This window comes from Balearica regulorum, chromosome 17 (genome assembly GCF_011004875.1).
Source record: "Balearica regulorum gibbericeps isolate bBalReg1 chromosome 17, bBalReg1.pri, whole genome shotgun sequence".
NCBI lineage: Eukaryota > Metazoa > Chordata > Aves > Gruiformes > Gruidae > Balearica > Balearica regulorum.
In genome coordinates, this window is record NC_046200.1 from 325,881 (window position 1) to 345,776 (window position 19,896).

The 19,896-nt window shown below is 37.5% G+C and overlaps 1 protein-coding gene across 2 annotated transcripts in view; it reads left to right on the top strand.

Moving 5' to 3' along the window:
- The window catches only part of TTC28 (tetratricopeptide repeat domain 28), a 187,852-nt gene that overhangs the window by 33,406 nt on the left and 134,550 nt on the right, over nucleotides 1-19,896 (top strand). The window lies entirely within an intron of this gene.

Consider the following 19,896-nt stretch of genomic DNA (forward strand, 5'->3'; position numbering starts at 1 on the left):
ATTTCTGTTGCATAGTGAATAGACACTCTAATTTTATTTTCTGGATTTAAGTTAGTTTTGAACTTTTTTCTTCTTCCCTTCACTTTGGAATGTCAGGTTTGCCTCCTGGAAGTCAAATAACTGAACTTGTCTAGAAGTTATTAGATCCCAAACATGAAATATAAGATTTGTAAGGTCTTCAGTGCAGTTATTTTTTTAATTTCTGATGACTTTTCCAGAAGTTGGCAGTGGTATGCAGATTCCTGTATTGCTTTTTTTCATTCTAAAGCTGTTGAGGAGCCAGCTCACAGCAATAATAGATCATATGAATATTGATGTATATAAAAAAGTATAATAAAGGCAGCCTTTTTGTTAGTGTTCCAGTATTAGAATATTCTCACCAAACTATGTGTCTCATGGATTTTCTTAGTCTTGCATTGGTAGGAGTCCTGTTCACTGTGCCTGACAGGCCTGTAACTCAAAACTATTCCTTTAGTTTTTCTTGTGTTAGAACGAATACAGTGCAGCCATATGTTAGACAGACCACTGCTCACTTCACCTAGTGGAAAACCTATTTTTTATTTGGACAAATGTTAAATTTATGGTCTTATGATGTATTTTGAATGAACTTCTTCAAAAATGTATACCAAGCCCTAGTTATTCTAGATGCTAACAGAGAGAGAATGTACTTTGATGAAACCTTTGTTAATAGAACCTCATCTCGTATGTGAAGTGGAAAGGAACCTTCTTGAAACACTGAATGAAATACATAATTTGGGCATAGTTTTCTACCCTTTTTCAGAGTGAAAAGGAGATTTAATTTTTGCCATGGGTTATGTAGTATGTATTTTACTCACGGTGGCTATCTGTTGCAGGCTTTTGTCCTCCACAAGCAAAACACCAAAACCAGTGCAAGATCTAGCAGAAAGGGGAATGTAAGTTGTTATACAAAATATTTAAGCAAGATGATTTTATAAAACTACATACTCACAAGCACTAAACCAAATGTATCCAAGTAGCCTGTCCAGCATCACTTTTGTGCAACAGGGAGGACAAAGGATGCTGCCTGTCTAGTCTTTACTATGTCTCTCAATTGGCAGAAATGAACAAGACTGTGGACAGATCTTTTGTATCTTATATCTTTTAAAAAGTCAGTAGTTGTTATGGTGTGGTCCTTTGCTTTGCATACTCATACTTGCTTCATTTTCCATAAATCTCAGGCAAAATTGCTTTTCATTGTCTGCTTTCCATGTTAATTTGAAATCTGTGTCTGATTTCCTGGTGGGCTAATAGGAGAAGGAATGGCATATATGATGTGCTGCAAATTTGTTGTTCTCCTCATGCTGTTAAAGTACAGTGTCTTGGGCTGATAAGTCATCTGTGCTGTGGTCTGGTTAGACTGTAGACCTTGTGGTCATAACATAATACAACACATTCCTCAATGTTACTGCTAAGAGGAGTAACAGAAAATGGTGTTCTTCCTTATTAATCTATGCTATTCTTTTACCCCTTGTTCTGCTGTTTCTTCCAAAGCTTTTGTGTATGTGCATTTCTATTCGTGTCAAATTCCCGGTAATCTTAATATTTTTGTTACGAGCCTCTGCAGTGAGTGGTTAAGGCCATATCTTTATGTAAAATCATCATATAGCCTGAAATGCCCAATATGTTTCAGCTTACTGAATATTCTTGTCTAGACTGTGCTTTTGCCAAGAAAGATTGGACCAGACGATCCTTGAGGTCCCTTCCGACCTGATATTCTATGATTCTATGATCTTTGCTGACCTTACCTATGCTGCTATTTGATGTTTAGCTGAAGTTATGCTGTGTCTTTCAGGTACTAGAGACAGATCCAAAATGAGAGTCATAAAACAAAGTAGAAGTCAAACAGGACAATTTACTTCTATGGCACGCACAGAGCATGTCTGTTTCAAAAGCAGTTCTTCATGATTATTCTGACTGCAAGACAGTAGGCCTTTGTATGATCATAGCAAGAGTAGGCACATCTAGCAGAGAGATGTGTTTAAAATCCTGCTGAGAACACCGGAAGGATGACTGTTAATACTGTCATCAGTTCAATCTAAACTCTCTATAAGATTTATTTTGTCATCTTCAATTTTTTATTCTGTTTTAAAAAAGAACAAATAATGTTAATAACGTAAACAACTTTTACAGTATAGTATCGGGTGGTCAATGAAGAGTGGAAAAAGCTTTCTTCTGTCTCTTTGAATGCTCTGTTCCCTTCAGCTAATAGATGGTGAATATCGACTCTTCTTCCATAAGAACTGCCATGCAGGATCAGACTGAAGGTCCCCAGAATGGAGTTTAAACACTGGTGGGTATGAGATGTTTAAGGAAACAGGATGTGCGAGGTGAACACTTTCCTAGCAAGTGTTTCTACCTGGTAGCTGTCAAACAGATTCAGGGGCTTTCTGACCTAGAGGTCGCATCTGAGCTGTTGTATTTTCATTATCACTGATGGATTTCTCATTAAGACCTTAATAATTTCTAAGCCTATAGATCCATAACACTTAGTAGAATTTAATTTCATAATTTTTCTAAGTGTTGTGTGGAAAAAACCTAATAAAATGTGGTTTTATTTCTGTTACCATGGTAACTTTCAGGTTGTGTTTTGCTGGACAGCTCCCCTGTGGATTGGGCAGAGTATCCATGGGTCCTGCCTGTATCACTCAGTTGGACTTTTGGGATAATTCAGTACAGGAATTCTGGACAGATTGTCTTTTATTTTCGTGTTATTTTTTCTCAGATCATAATTCAGTTTTCATTAGTCCAAAATAAAAAATAATGGTCCTCTCCTTCTTTGCTTTTCGGTTACCAGATAGGTAGGGACTGGAAAACAACCTAATAGAAGATTCTGTTGTAAATGTAACCTTTAGCATCCCTCTGTTATCACACAGGAATACATGTAAGCTTCTTGATTATCTTTTGTTTTTCATTGCTTGAGCATCTTGGTTTTGCCTATGATAGTTCTCCTGCAGTGAGCCAATAGTGTTATCAGAGGCTTGTAGTCACTAAGAGCAATTTATTTTGATGACAGTTTCCCTGAATCCTCTCCCATGTCTTTAAAGATGTGTGTCAAGCTTCAAGAGCTCTTACTTATTTAAATCTTTGCTAGGAACATGGACTAGTAGTTACACTCTGGAGAATTCAGATGTGCCACATGCTCATGTATATTTTATGTCGATACATTTTGTTAAGTTACCATTGTTACCAATGTGTTCAAGGAAATTACGTTTTATCATGAGTACGGTGGATATGAAATGCACGCAACTGTATTTCAGGGAGTAAATTTTTCATGATTATAGCCCACGGGTACTAAATAAAAAATGTCAGCTTCTTGGATTTGGTTGCACTATAAAAGTGTGCCTAGAAATAATGGATTCTGTGACTGTTTGGGAAAGGACAGCTATAGCACTGAACCCTCCTAGGTTTAAAAGGAGAAAATATGTGCACTTAACTGCAGTGGGAAATGTTTGGTATTGCAATGTACAGTCATTAAGGCTTTGGAAAGCTGTAACAGAATACGGAATGCAGCAGAAAAGGAATGTGAATAAGAGGAGTGTGTATAGTAAACACAGCTTTTTAAAGAGCCTAAATTAATGTTCCAGAGAATAAAAAGAATAAAAAAGAAATCTGTTGCCGGTATGATTTCATGCCCTCCCACATTTGTTCTGCTTTGTCTCACACTTGGGCTACATTGAAGAACGATACTGATTCTGAAGTCTGTATAGAGAGGAGTAGCAAGCATTGGAGCTATTAGTTAGTGATCCAGAACAGCAACTAATTTCTGGCTGAGAAACATCCATTGTCTCTTATGCTCTCACACAATTTCTCCTCCTAAATATTTCTATTTTTTTTCTTTTTCCTCCTGTCTCCCCACACAAAATTGTGCTTAAACTAGACAAAACATATCATAGACAAAAAATACCATAGAAAAGTATTTTTACTGTTGATAATTTAGAGTGCTCAGTACTATTAAGAACAGTGATAAATAATTTCTGGAGCAATAAATATTTTTATGCATTTCTAAATATGTTGCACATTGTGTTTGTTTTGGTGCTTAATAAAATAGGGAAATTGAAAATTTGTATGAAAATAACCATCTGTATTTCACTAAAAATTTACTATAGCTTCTGTGAATTAATGTCTTATAAAATCACACTGTAGAACAGAAAGAAGCAACTTGAATGTAGGAGATCTATAAATCTTCATTCTATTAATCTGAGAAATGAAGGCAGTTTTTCCAGTAAGGTGAGTGTGGTGAGCTAGCTGCTCTTTCAAATACCGAGGCCGCTGAAGGGGCTTTTATGTTCAGTTAGCATAATTTTTTGCATTTTATCACAGTAAAGATAAAGGTGGTGTTTATGTTTTACTTTAGGTGCCTCTGACACTGTCTACATATTGCTACAAACCCACAAAATCCTAACAGTACAACATACAGATAGTTTGTTAACTAATTAATCCCCTTACTTTGGTGAACGCTCCAGTCCCTCAGTGTCTGAATCAAACCCTAGCCTCTTCAGCTGAATTGAGAAGAATTGTATTGGGGAACCAATATACTTGTTAGGTCTAGTTTCTCCTTTCAGAAGAAACTACAGAACTGAACATCAGCATTGTTCAAATAGTCACACTTCAAATATTGTGTAGCCTTCAAGTTCAGTCTAAGACCGTATTTGAGAAACTTGCTCCAATGAGGTACTTACAGTTGTATGGGAACTTCATCTACTGTCTTTTAATGGCAATAATAAAGATGGAAAATCACATACCCTTTGTGATCAAGAGGTACAAGGATTTTATTGCTGGTAATACACAGGAACTAGGCACAAGAAAATTTTGTTAGTCTTGGAATATTTCCAAACTTCTAAATATCTAAAAACTTTTGAACAATAGCTAACAGGTTTTTATTTTACTTGCAAACAAATACAGGATATGAATATTTCTCTAGTAATGTAGAGAAGGCTAAATTTGCACTCAAGAATTTGAGCTGATGTCCAAAACAAGTGGCTTTTAAAAACTAAAACACCCTAAATCACTTGCACCAACAAAAGTTGTTTTGTTTTTTATTCTCCCCTCACAAAAATTAACCATCTGCTCATTAGAGGTGTTACAAATGGGAGAGCTGAAATGGAGCTGATGTGACTTGCAGCTTTTTGGCAGATGCTGAGAGGCATAAGTAGGGTTTAGTAGTACTTTTCAATAATAATAAGTAGCATAGGCCTATATCAGAAATAACATAACCATGTGAGAACTATTTACATTCAACAATGCCTATACTGCACGCATAGCAAGTTTAATAGCCAGCAGGTAGGCCTCTACCACGTTGCAGGCATGTTAAATACTGAAGACCATTGGAAGACTATTAATGAAACTTCTATTCTTCACACCAATACAAAACTCAATCCTCTGTGAACTTCAAGTCTATATTCCACACTTACTGTTATGTGGAATCACACAATCATGGAATGGTTTGGGTTGGAAGGGAGCTCTAAAGCCCATCTAGTCCAAACATACACTACCAAAAGCAAATGTGCAGTGTAGATGCTTTGCATGTGCGTGAGGTGTACAATTTCTGGGACAAGCTAGGCTGCCTAAGATGTGGAGGAGACTTTATAACTGAAAATTTTTCATTTCAGTGCCTGACTGGGAGGTGGGCTGAGACCTGTGCATTCAGTATGCAATTTGCTGGCTGTAATGATTGAGGAGCGTATGGGCGGTGCATTCTGGTGCCTAATGTTTTGTGGCTAAACCTTCGTTAGGGGCATCTTAAAACTACAGAAAGTGACAGCTTTCAAGATACTGCCAATAAACTTTAGGCAGCTGTAGGTTAACCTGCAGTCTGCTTTCCAAATATGCTTCAGATATCTTTTATTGTCAAATACCTCTTCAAGATGTTCTGAAAAGTAAAAATAAAGTAAAAATAAAAGGAAATACATTTTCAGCTCTCGATTTTTGTTATTGTTATAACTGCGAGTGAACTGAGGGAACCAGCTAATGCATTTCAAAGGATTAATCGAGATAATTTTTGATTTAGTTTGTTTGGACGTGATTATAAACTTAGCTGGGAAATAAGAATCTGGTGAAGGTTCCAGCTTTTGTGTAACTAAATAGTAGTTGATGCTGAATAACCAGTAGTACTTGGAACGCTGACACTATTCTGATAGATAACTATGCTGAATAAAACTGACCTTGATTTTGAAATGAACAAGGGTAATTGCTAATAGAGAAGATGATGAATTAAGATTAACTTCTATTGAGCTGGTACCTACATCGTCCACAGCTGTCACAGTGATAGTCAAGCATATGGTGAAGGAGAATACCTCTTCAGGCATGTGGAGAAAAGTGGGTGGACACAGCTATTAAATGATGGCCTTGTTAGCCCCCTCTATTTTGCTGTAGCCATTCCAACAGGGAAATTGGTCATGTTGGGCTGTGTCTCAATCTAGGGTTGCTGCATTGCATTCTAGCTAAACACACTAGTACTCCATCTCTAAGATCACAGGATAACTTTTCTTTAAACTTTCTATAAAGACTCTGTCAGGAGTAACATGCTGTGAAAACAGATACAGAACTGAAATTCAGGAAGACAAATTCCGTTCCTGTGACAGATACGACTTTTTTTCCTTTAAGTGCTGGTACAATTGAGGAAGGGCCAGAAATATTCAGAACTCCCCAAAGTGTTGTTAAAACAAACAAACCCTGTAAGAGTCTAGGAGTGCAAGGTTGACCCTTAGGGTCCCTTCCTTGTTTCAATATCTTTTAAATCTGGTATTTCTAAAGTCTCTTACTTTATCGGCAACTGGGGTTCTCTTTGTGTCATGTGTTTGTTTCCCCTCAAAAAGTAAAATAGAAAATACGTAATCACTGAAGTATCGTATGTGACAATCTGAGATTTTTCTGATTGGAGAGGTAGTATATTGGAATGTGAAAAGCACTACACAGTTATAAATAAATAGCATATCTTCATCTTTATGAATATAAAGCAAATTATTGAGTTTAAACACTGGTTTTTCACTGGAAAAATTACTAAAATAATCATCCATGATGTGGCATAATACTGGCTGAAAAGGATCTTTGCAAGTTGAATCAGTATGGTCAGAATACATTATAAGCTGCTCGGTGGATAGTGGATCCATTTAAAGTAGTTATTATGAGCGTGTGTAAATCCATTTCATCTGAACATTTTGTCATTTCCAAACAATCCAAAGAAACCATTTACTCTTTCATAATGTTACTGTGGATATTCATCAGTACTTGGCATGATTTGGCACCTAGGGATGTCCTAGGTGGAGTGCAGCAGTTGGTAAAAGAGCTACTGCATGGTACGTTTTCCAACCAAAAAGACATTTTGGAAGAAGTAGAAATGATTGCTTTTTCCAATTTTTAATTTCTTAAACACCAACCAAGCAAGGTGTTTAAGAAGAGGTTGAACAAACTTCTGTTAATTACAGTTCAGGCCTTGGTGATGATACCTTTGTACAACAGGATTAGATAGATGGCCTCTTGAAGTCCATTTCAGAAATATTTTTCTATTTTTACTTTTTCTACCTGCTCTGTATACTAATTGATAACCTTTTTATGTTGTGTTTCTTAAAATTATGTATTTTTTATCTTCTCTTAGGTTTGTTTTAATTGCACAAAACTTGACTACTATAGCCAGTAGGCTCTCCCCTGCTTGGCAGAATACGATAATTACTCTGTCTTGAATTTTTACTTACGTAAATGCATTCTATGAAGAGATTTGTCCTTTTTTGCTATAATATCACATTGTTAACATTCAATCTGCTATATTTTCTTGTTTAAAATTTTCAATTAGTACTGCTGCACAGTCAGTTGTTAGTTTTATTTTTATTTACTTTTTTCTTCATGGACATGTAATAGTTTATCTTTCATTAAATTTTGTTGATTTTTTTTTAATAGCAATTTATCATTTTATTAAAAATATCCTGTATTATTTTCTCTGGTAGTGCTTTTAGTTTAACCTAGCTTGTCATAATTTACAAATTAATAAAAATACCCTCCATTTTATCATGTAAGCTATTTGAGTATATATTGATAAATTACTGATCAAGCGTAAACCTCTTCACTTCTCACTGGTACTTATTTCCAGTTTGCTAGTGAACCATTTCTGGATGACAATCTGCCTGCAGTTTGTCAGGCTTCTTTGCATTATGCTATTTGACCATGTTTGTCGTACGTTTGATGCATCTACGGTATTGCTGAAAAGCCCTACCGCAGTGGCAGTGCAACACCTACTGTACTTTTCTTATCCACAATGCAGTTACCACGTTAAAGAAAGAAAATAGTTTAGATTGAGATTTGTTCTGAATAAAAACCCCAAACACTTGCTGGCCATTGGTTAAGCTTGTCACGGTGTTTTCCATATCCTTACAGGAGATTTGTAAGATTTCTTCTTCCATTGTTTTTCCAGGAATTAATGTGAATCCCACCATCTCTCAGGAATATTTAAAGCTATCTGCAGATTGCTCTTAGGCTGCTTGTCTGTTCTCTCTACATTGCTAACTTGGATTTCATCGGACCCAACTAATCTGGACTTAACTAATTGCTCTTAAACCTGGCTTTTGCCTATTTTAGCCAGGGTTGTTGGCATTAACTGTGTCTCTGTAGTGGACCTTTTAAAGAGTAGTCTGAAGCAACTGTCAGTAGCTACAATTAATAAGTACAATTGACTGCTGCCAAATGCAGCAGTTGAAGCTTGGAAGCCTTTGAGTTAGGGTAGGAAATAGGAAAAAATTGCTTTTTCACTTAGAAGTAGGGTGATTTGAAATCATGCAAATACCCTCATTTTTCTGTTCTGGAACATTAGACTGATATTTGGAAGCACTTTGGTGGCAAGCAATGGAGATTTCAATAGAACCACTACATCTAGAAATGCAAGTAGTATCTTGGGGAAAAATGGATTTATGAGCTGCCGTTGCCTTGAGCCAACATACTTGTTAATTTGTGATAGACTTAGCTTCTAGCTTTTGTCATATTTCTGTGGGTAACCTTTGAATGACCCTTGACTGATGAGTGAATTGGCTTTATTGCACATTAAACTATTTTGCGTGAGAGGAAAACTGAATTTTTCACTTTGAAACCTCAGTCTGTTGCAATTTTTCTCCATCTTTTGAACTGCTTTAGAGCTGACAATTAAGCCTATTTGAGTGGAATCAGACCTGGAAACTGTGGTTGTCACCTCTGTTAGAGAAATTACTGCAAGGACATCTTACAACCTTGCCTATCTCTCATCATTATTTTGTTACCAGTTGCGTTATCTGTATATGTATTTCCTTCTGGCTGACTTTTTTGGGATTGATAAAAGGAAATGAAGCAGAGAGCCGGTTTTGGTAAATTCCAGAATTTCTGTGGTAGTGGGAGATAGCGTGTGTATACAAAGATAGACAAACATAGATCATTCATGATCTGCAACTCGTATCAGTGCTTAATTGCTAAGAAGTATTAATGTGAGAGATACAGCTAGTAAAACGGTTAGAGGTGGTCCATAGTGCCTCTGTGGCTATCCTGGCAACTCCACATCCCACAAGGAGTGGTAAGTCCCTGCTAGTTTCTTCCACTTACCTGAGAGGAAAACAAGAAATTGAGAGTGTCATCCCATGCCTAAGCATTGGATACTGCACAGTGTTCTGCATTTACAGTGCTCGAGGGCTTGTCATTCAAGCAAGTGGTTTCCAGCTTCTTCTTGTCCTTCAGTCTCAAATTCATCTTAGCTTTGCTCAGATGCTGTTATTAGAACACTGACTGCTCTTTTCAAAAAATTCTCGCTCATGTCAAACTTTTCTTAATTACCTAGAGCTGTTGTCTTCATTTCATGACAGTCTAGACTACAATGACTATGTCAGTCTGAGAGCTCGAGCAGATTTGAAAGACTAAACTCCTTTCCTGGGTCTAGTGATGGGATTTTTCCTCCTCCTTGTTTGAGTGAGGTCAAGGCTTGTGCGTGGTGTGTTTCTGCTATAGGAAATGAGCACCTTAAGAAAGAGGCAACATCCAGATGACATATGCTAGTGCATGTATCCACTTTTAAAGTTTTCAAGCAGGTTTATAAAATGGCATGACAAATAAAACTGTCTTTTGATACGTGTTTTTCCTCTTTTTTTTTCAATGAGATTGGAAATGCTTCCAAAACATGGATGTGTTTGTGTGAATACCTATCTGTGTATATGGTATCCCTCAATGTGTGCAAAAATGATACAAAGTAGAAAAAGGGGAAATGGAAGTGATAAATAGCTATGAATTACTGGCCTTAGAAGTCCTTCAAATGATCTTGATGTCATGGATAATAAGTGCAAAGTACAAACTTCCCAAATAATATTTTGCACACGGTTTATGTATAGTGGAATATGTACACTTTGCATATCAGATAACCGATATGCAAACTTGTCCTGCAGGTCCTTAGGATATGTTACTGCTCAGGGAACTCTTCAAACACAATGGAATTGCTGAAGTAGGAAAACTGCTATTTTCCAATGTAAGGTGTTGCTGACATCTTCCTCCCTCTAGCAAATTAATTACCAGTTGTTTCTTTGCTTTTTGGCTGTGGTAGACTGTTTTCTAAACTTGAAGCTATGTTTCAGTGTCTCCTGAGTCTTTTAAACACAATCAATCCGCGTATTATGTTGTAGCTTAAAAATAAAGAAAGAATAAATGACAATTAGTTTGCTTCAGTTTCTGTGCTCTATTCACTGATGGTGTCAGATTAAAAATAGAAATGAATACTTGTTTGCATTCAATGTCTCTTGGCCATCTTTCCCAACAACCCCGAACAAAAAAAACCCAAACCACGAAAAGCTCAGCCAGACACCTATAATGTCTTGAGGTAGAATTTGGAGGGGCAAGGGGGTTGGTGCAGAATATGGAATGAGGAAGGAATTGTCACTTTTTGAGATAAAACAGGAAATTTGAAGATTGCTCAAGTTTCTCAAATCTTTTGGCTGGTGCCATTATTCTCGTGAGCTACAGGTGATGTTAAGTGGGCAGTAGCCAGCTTAAATTTCTGTGATCCTGAATTGGGTCTTCCTTGGAACTTGTGCAGATTCATAGTGGTGACTCCATCTGACACTTCACTAAAAGGGAAAATAAAAAGAGAGATATGAGAAGGTAACTTGAGAAAGATTGACTCTAAAACCTAGCAACAGTTAAGGCACACACCACTGATTATAAATATGTATTTATTGAGAGAGCGACTGAATCTTTAGCCTTCACCAGAGATGTTGGAGGTGCATTTTTCAAATTACTTCTACTCATTTTTCTTCCCAGATTTTTTTAGGTGAATTCTTTAAACATCGGGTTATTGGATCTCTTGGTATCCTTTCATCTTCCTGGATATGAAGAAATTCCTTTATTAATTTTGTATTGAAACAGAAATTCCCATGAAAAACTAAATTTCATAGGGCAGTATTTTCAATCTATAATGACTTCAGTGAAAAATGCTTTTGACTGGCTCTATTACCCATCTATTTCAAGGGTTAAAAGAACAAAATCTTCAACAGTGTGCAGGACTATATTCAAGATGTGGCTATTAGAAAGGTAATCTAATAGCAACGGAATTCGGCATCCTTGTAGCTAGACTAAACAAAAATTGATAGCTGTAATGGTGAACTTAGAAGAAGAAAGCAACATCAAAACAAGAAGGCTTGTGAACAGATAATTTAATGAATGACTGGATGGTAAAATTTTAGGGTATTGAATGCTGGCAAGTGCAAAGTATTGCTCGTGGGGAAAAAAACAGCCCTGACAGTACAAACGATATGACACTTTTAAGTTGTCTTTGACCACAAGATATGCTTGAAGTTTGTATGGATAACCTATTCAAAGTCAGAGACTGGAGGCCAGCTAGCTAGAGGAAGCAGGCAACGAGGGTTCAAAGTCAGGATAGCTCAAGTACCAAAAGAAAGAAAATGTCTCCTTCGATTACCTGCATATGATAAATGATGTGAAGGCTGAATCTCAGTGCTGTAATTAGCTTTCAGATTGTATGTGTGGAAAATATGGTGATTTTTTCCACACACAATTTAATTGCCTGGTGGGATATGCTAACATAGGATGTTGTAGAAGCCTGCAGAAGTATTTGGGTTCCACTATTAATTAGATAAATGCATTGATGAGAAGACAATTGAAGACCATGATACATAGTTGTCCAAATGTATCTTATGAAGTCTCAAAACCACGAAGTTGCTGGGAGCTGGATGAGCATGTGGCAAAGGGCTGCTTTATGCTTGCCTTGATTCATAGGCATCTTCAAGTCACCACTATCAGAGAGAAGTTACTGGGATGGATAGACCTTCGGTCTAACCCTGCAGCAGAGTTCAGGGCTTTCCCCATCACAGGTGAGTAAGTCATGGGCCTTTGATCTTGGCAGATGTCTGCCTTTCTGTAAAAGGTTTTGAAAGACTTAGCTATGACTGAACACAAACATTTTTCAGAGAACAGGATTATTTTTCTTCTGATTTGCCCTGCAAGGTAAAACCTATTTTAAGTGTGCTAGAGAGCTTCCTTGCTGCAATAAGTAATGAGTATCACGCAAGATGAACCGTTGATCTTATCTCCAGAGAACATTGAACTTGTACTGTATCACCTACTATTAACGTAGCAAAAACCCCCCAAATATAGGGTTGTTGGGGTTTTTTTGGGGGGGGATATACAGATTTTTTTCCAGTTTTCAGGTTGTTAAAGAGTTAAAAACCCACTATGCGTAAACGGGAAAAGGCATGTTCTGTTCAGAGAAGTTACAGCCTTGTGCAGAGAGAAAATGTTTACACACAGGATAAAATATAAGCAATTTAGGAATTATTTGAAAACTGTATTCAAGTAGATGGAAAGTAGAATGGATGTGAGTAGGACAGAACACAGCACAACAGATGAAGCATTAAATAAGGTTTTGCAAGGGGAAAACCTTTTGCGTTGGAAGTTAGCCCTTTCTCCCCATGGGGATTCTGAGGCTCTGTTTTGGTGGTCTGTACAGTAGAGACTGAACTTTGGCAAGCTGAAGAGTGTATGATGTCATTGGATGCATAACACATGCACGGAGAGCTAGTAAATGGTGTTCACACTGCAGTGCGCTGCCAGATGTGTGTGCTGGAACGCACTTTGAGAAATGGAAAAAAAATCTTTATAAAGATACTAAGAAACGATACAAGAATGTCCTGTACTGAGCCTGGTCTCAGTTGCAATACCTGCTGAGTACAAATCCACTCTGTGGGGTTTCTCACTCCTAAACGCGAGGTTTCTGCTCTCAGCAGCAGTCTGTATAGAAAGCCTTATTCAGCATTTTTCTGTTGTTCGGAGATGAGCTGTGAGAAGCTCCTATTTTATCCAGAAAACATCTAGAGTCTTCTTAGTATGAATTATTTGCAGCAGATGAGAATCAAATGAATCCATTCACTCCAGTTTCCACTTTTCTTTTACCTCCTATTATGAATGATCACACCATCATTACAGCAGAGGCTTCTGGTGCCAGCCACTGTTCTCTTTACTGATGCACAGTTTGCTCTACAGATTAACGTGCTTCCAGGGATTATTTGAATCTCTTACTCAACAGTGCTTCACATGCAATAAAACCAAAGGTGGGTTTACATTTTTCTCTACTTGAGGGTGAAAATATAATTTTGTTCTAAATTTTGAGGTCAGCTAAGAATATTTGTATTCAGTACAGTATATGTTACCTGGTCATTGGTATACAGAGAGTTAAATTTAGCTTTGCTTCTCCTTCCTTTTGCACAGGCTTTGAGAGATTAAAGGGAGGAGAGGAGCTGCTGGAAGGCAGCAACAGGAGAACGCCTACAGAAAGTCGGGAATTCCTTGTCCAAATGGGACAGCATTTCAAGCTTGAGATATTTTTTCTGTTTTGTATATTTTTGCTATGTTTTATATTTACTGATGATTTTTCCTGCTAAAAGGATTATTGCTAACTAATGGTATTGTAATCTTGCTGGTCTGTATACAAGACTATTAACAAGTCTTCTACAATAGTTACACAGATAAATTGCCACTCTGGAATCTTTGGAACTGTGCCACATTTGAAAGGTCTGTTTAGGATGTGCTCTGATCATTGCCTCAGAAGAATGTGAAATCTGTGACTTGCTGGGAGATTCATATTTTGTACTTGTTGAGTTGAAATTGTTCTTCTGCTGAGTTTTGAGACTGTGCACCACAGAAAGGATCCGTTCCCTTCTGTTTGGGATGCCTGAGTATTTCTGCCATCCAGATGATAACCAGCAGCAGACAGAGAGACCCCGTCAGCAGTACGCACTGGTGCTTCTTGAGCTTGGTAACTGAGGAGGCAAATTATGTTCTGTGCCATTTTAATAAGGAAGAGCACAATCCTGTAAATATCACTGTGCTTGGATAGACGTGATAAATGCTCTCAGACTTAGGGTTCCGAGGCACAAACTTTTAACAAGTGGCATCAGAAAAGAGTTTTCTTCCTCATATACAATATACGTGATTTTCTTCACTCCATAGAAGGAAGATCTACAGAACATATCTTTCCAGACTGACTGGACTGGCTTTGTACGTTATTTCAGAAGGATCAAGATTAAGCAAAGTAAATGATTGATTTAATATTGGATTTAGGGAATCACAGACTGGTTTGGGTGGGCAGGGACCTCCCAGCCCATCCAGTGCCACCCCTGCCGTGGGCAAGGACACCCTCCACTAGCCCAGGTTGCCCAAAGCCCCATCCGACCTGGCCTTGAACACTGCCAGGGAGCCAGGGGCAGCCACAGCTTCTCTGGTCAATGTGGAAAAACTTGTCTAATCTCGAATGAGGTTCCTGTAGCAGCTCAGTTCAGTCCAGCAACAAGAATTCCTTTTTTTTTTTTTAAGGCTGCAATGATTTGGAATAAACCATTGTAAAACTGTTTTAGTTTTAGGATTTTGAAGTTATGCTTGTTAGGCCTAAGGCTTTACATGGGTTAATTAGAAGGGATTTTTAATCAGAAGGATAATAGTAAGCTTCTCTTAAGTGTAAATATGAGCTTATTGGCAGCAGTTTACCTGAATTATGCTACTTACAGAATGGTGATCAGGTAGCGATGCATTCCTGAAAGCCTGCTAGGTTATCAGGTAGAACAGAGTAAAAGTCTGTGACCAGGCAGAGAGAATATATCAAACTAATTTGTCTCTCTTTTCTTTGTCATCGCTTGTATATGCAGCACACAAAGAAGGCATCCTATATAACAGTGAAATTCAAGATATGTAGGGCCTTTTCCATCTCTCCTAGATCTTAATAGTTCTTCTCAAAAAATCTTCTCAAAGATTTTTTGTTCATTTTTGCTCTTTCATATTTTTGCTTATGCCACTCAAGTAATTCCTTCCCATGCTTGCTCTTTTAATATTTCTGACACACATTCAATACCTCCTGTCAAAGCTATTGCATATCAGGTTAAAGATACTTGCTACAATCTTTTTTCCATATATAATTCCTGCATTACGTTTTCAGTTCAATTTGCATTTTCTGTGCTCCTTCTGCACTAGCAATAACTTGCTGGAGAAGTGCTCGAAAATGAGTGCAATGGGAGAGGAATAGAGAAGCTGCCTTACAACTGGAATAAAATGTTATCATGATCGTCCTATCCATGATAGAATCTATGTAGTAAAAGACTAAAATGGTTTGGTTTGCAGCCATGCTGCATTCATACACAAGAGTGGTTAACTTTGGGTTATAATTCTTACCTCTCTTTCAGTTCCCAGTTGCTCTGCAGTTGGTTCTGCCATTGAGTATCAAGGTCTTAACTGGTTTGCATTAGCAGAATTTTTGATGCTAAACTACTGATGAACTGATTTACACATGGCCAGAAAAGAATGTTTTTCAGAAGTGACCAAGCAGGTCATTATATTATTTCCATTTTTATTCCTTTATTCCTTTTTTATTTCCTCATACTGTGTTCAGCAATTGTTTGACCTAGATAAAGCCTTGATTTCTGTGCATACTAATGGTAAAGTCATATGAGCCTGGAACTGCCAGTCATTAAAACAGTTACTTCTGTCTAACTATGATTATGTGAGTTAAAGAAACAGTATAAGGAATTTTACCATTAATATGCTTGCCCAAAGCTGGCTCTGGAAAGGAAACATGGCCATGTTTTTCCCCCCCGATATGCTGTCTTCAAAAGGAAAAAAAAATTCTTTTCCTTGAGTTACTCATGGTTTTATAAAGTCCAGGAGCATGAACCAGATCTTTTTTTAATGGCCAGACTACTTTTAAAGGTCAGTCTGTAAACTAAGCAAATATAATCAAATCACTAGATGATCTTTAAGGTCCCTTCCAACCTAAACCATTCTATGATTCTATAAAAAATTATTGATCCTTTCAAGTCTAATGACTGAGCCTTACTTCTAATGGCATGGTTTGAAAAGACTACTTCCAACTACTGATCTGCATTACAATGTGCTCTATGTTATCATGGTACAAGCTCAGTGTGATTTATTTTAACATACAGATTGAAAAAATAAGTTTCAGGGTGGTTGGATGTCTGAGAAGATTGGTAATATATAGATTTAGACTCACAGGTCACTGGTTTGAGACAGTGTAAGTTTGTGAAAAATTGCTAGTTGCTTGGTGGAATGGAGGTGCTGGTCTGTTCAAATAGTGTTTGCATGAGAGAAACTGTATCTTTAATTGGCATTGAGCAGTTCTGGCTCATAGTCAAAGCAGAGGTCATAACGTGAAATGGCTTGTGGAGCCTGCGCGTTGAACTCTGCTGTGGATGCAAGAGGTAGTCCTTGTTCTGAGGATTTTAAATATGTCATCAGTGACGTTATGGGGAAGCATATAACGTTACTTACTCTTTTCTGTCTGCTCTGTGCATGTGCAAAGAGCCTCTGTTTTGGGGGGTATCCACTGATAATCTCACTTTTTAAAGTGGCAAAATCTGTGCTAGAGAAAAAGGAAGGTAAAATGAGTACAAGTGACTTCAAGATTAAGTTCATGCTTTTGGGTCTGCTGCGGGATCACTCCTTGTAGTAAATCTTTAGTAAGAAAAGAGGCTAATTGCAAAAATAGATTATGGAGTAAACTTCTGTTTACATAAAATTTTAATTGGATGTTGGTTGTTTTTTTCTTTAACAAGTATTTAAAATTAATCTTTTATCATCAGTAACGACTTTCATGTAGATGCAGATTGAATACTTTCTTATGTTTGGTTCTTGCAAATAGCTCGCCCTTCACTTTTTCTGTCAGGCTTGGATGGAAATTGCTGCATGGCTCGTTCTTTCTGTTTCTCCATGTAGAAAAATTTTAGTACCTCTCTAAGCCTTATGTTCTTTCAGTGTTGGATGCTTGAACACACCAAGTTAAATGAAGCAGCTATGTTCTTCTCTATTTTTAGGCTGGAGCCAACAGCTGTCCTAGTTAAATACTCTCACAACTTAATGCTGAAAAATGTTGCAAGTCAGGTTCTGAATTAGTGTTTTGTGATGTAGTAGTGTGCTGGCCTCTCCATTGTAGAACAAAGCTGACCCAGACTTGCCTTGGTCACTGGCAGGTTCTTAAGCTCTTATTTTAATGAGCTCTCCTAAGCTTACTGTTGAAAGTAGTGAAGCTAAAAAAAAAAACTGTACCAGAAACACTTCATCATGGTGGTGAAGTGTACTAGACTACATCTACATCTACCCATCTGACAGTTACCTCCTTTTTGGGGGAATAGGCCCTATGAGAGTTGAGAGCAGTGCTCCACCCCATAGGATGAGGCATGTCTGCTCACTGTGGACAGCTTGTGGAAAGATCTGGGCTGACAGTAGTAAGGACAATGTACGTTAAACCTCCCTCTGGATATGGTTCTGCAACAGCAAGTTGGACTAGCTGATCGTTGTAGATCCCTTCCAACTGGAACTATTCTGTTCTGAGAACCTTAGATGTAGCTCCTCAGAGAGTCCACATTGTCCCTGCTCCAATGATTTCAGTGATGTTGTGTAGTTTTATAGCACCTCAAGGTTGTTTCCCACTTTTAAAACGGTAATCTCCAACACAGCAATGACAAATTATTCTTCACATTAACTAGCCTAAAGAAAGAACTGTTCTTTGAACATCTTTCTGAAGATTTATCTGATTTATTTTTTTTGAGAGCTCGTTGGCTGTGTACCCGTAGACACTTTGTCATTGTACAGAAGTTCAGTTTATTCCTTTCTTCCAGTCTTGTAATGCTGTAACAGTGAAACAGGCTGCTGTATAGCTTCAGCATACTGTGGTTTGGGGAAATGATGATCCTGCATATGGATGAATTGTGTCACATCTCTTATTCATACAGTCCCAACTGAGTATGTGAACAGACACAAATGAAATTCCTGTTCCACATTTTACAAGAGGTTCAGCAGTAGAGCTGTCTATCATTGTAAATCAGTAAGAGAAGACTCCTCAGAGAGTTATAAGTGCTGTTTCTGATGGTTACGGGATCTTTTGTTGAGTATCTCAGGGCTCAGGAGCAGGATAGCTGGTGTAACATACCTACATTTCCATTGTGTGGAAGAGAAATTTCGAATAGACAAAACAGATCTTTTACAATACAATAGTTTTATTGTATAGCCCTGTTGGAGGAAACTAAAAAAGAATTTTAAATGAAACCTTCCATTTCTTTATATTTAGAAAGTATGTTGTGTCCCGAAAAGCAGGACAAATTTAATACCTAGAGTATGTCACAAAACTCTGTAACTTCCTCCGCCATTTCCTCTTCCAAAGGAACCTGTAAGCTCCAGGAAAGGTATTTGTTAAAGCAGTTTGTGGTTTTTCTTTTTTTTTTTTTTTTTAATAAGTACTGTAGATTTCTGAGAGACTGTCTTTAGGAAGAATCACCACCACTTAGCACCACTTGACTTTGCTTCTTGGGGCTCTTGGCAAATGAGACAATGCAGCTAGTTGCATTTCTTTCACAAAATTAATTGACACAGTTTGTCTTTCTCCTCCACTATTTTTGTGACTAGTCTCTTTTAATTATCCCTTTACTGTCCTTCCTAGCTTTTCGTACTTCGTAAACTTTTTTAAAGCTTCCCCCCTTCTGAAACGCTGGTAAGTGAACACAATATTTTTCTGTTTTGTAGTGTTGCTTCTTTTTGTATAATTACCTATGTCTTGCTTAGTAACATGCCAAGATTCAGTATTTGGGATTATATACTGGCAGTTTGACTCATTTATTTTATCTTTCAGTTTCTTCGTGTCATTTTCAGGTGTGTCTGGAGTGCACCTCTTTGGGAGCAGTGCCTGTGTGAGAATGTGATTTCAAACTGTAATTGAAAGTTTTCACATTTAGAATGCTACTAGGGCTTGGGAAGTTTTTCTGATTCTTCTAGTATGTTGATGGATCTGTTTCCACAGTGCTGGTGTTTCTTTAAAGGTACCACAGCTGTCTACTTTCCTGCTTGGTGTTGTTTCATATTCAGACACAGAATTCCTTCATTTCAACACAAACATTTCTTTTACATCATTGCCTCTTCCAGCAAGTGATCATCTCAGACCTTTAGTCCAAGCAGCATTACTGGGAAGAGTAAGATTGTTTTCGATCTCACTACTGTCTGTATATAAGAAAATTTAAATCGCAACTGGATTCCTTGGAAATAATTCATACGTAGGAGTACTACAAGGAGCAGGCGAAGGGGGCTTATCTGGATCTTGGGGAATAAAAGCAGTATTTCAGTGTTTATGAATTGGCAGGAACCTGATAACATTGTAAATGTATCTAGAAAAAGGTTTAACTTATATAGCCTTCGCTGCTAAATTAGTGAAAGTCTCCCATTTTGGGATAGTGAGAGCTTCTTTGAGACTGCTGGAGATTCCACTCTGGCTCCTGAGTAATAATCAGAGCACTGTGGGATAGCAATACGTATATGTACACACACAAAAAGCAGTGCTTCATCCTGGAAAACAACTGGAATACTTTCAGGGATTGA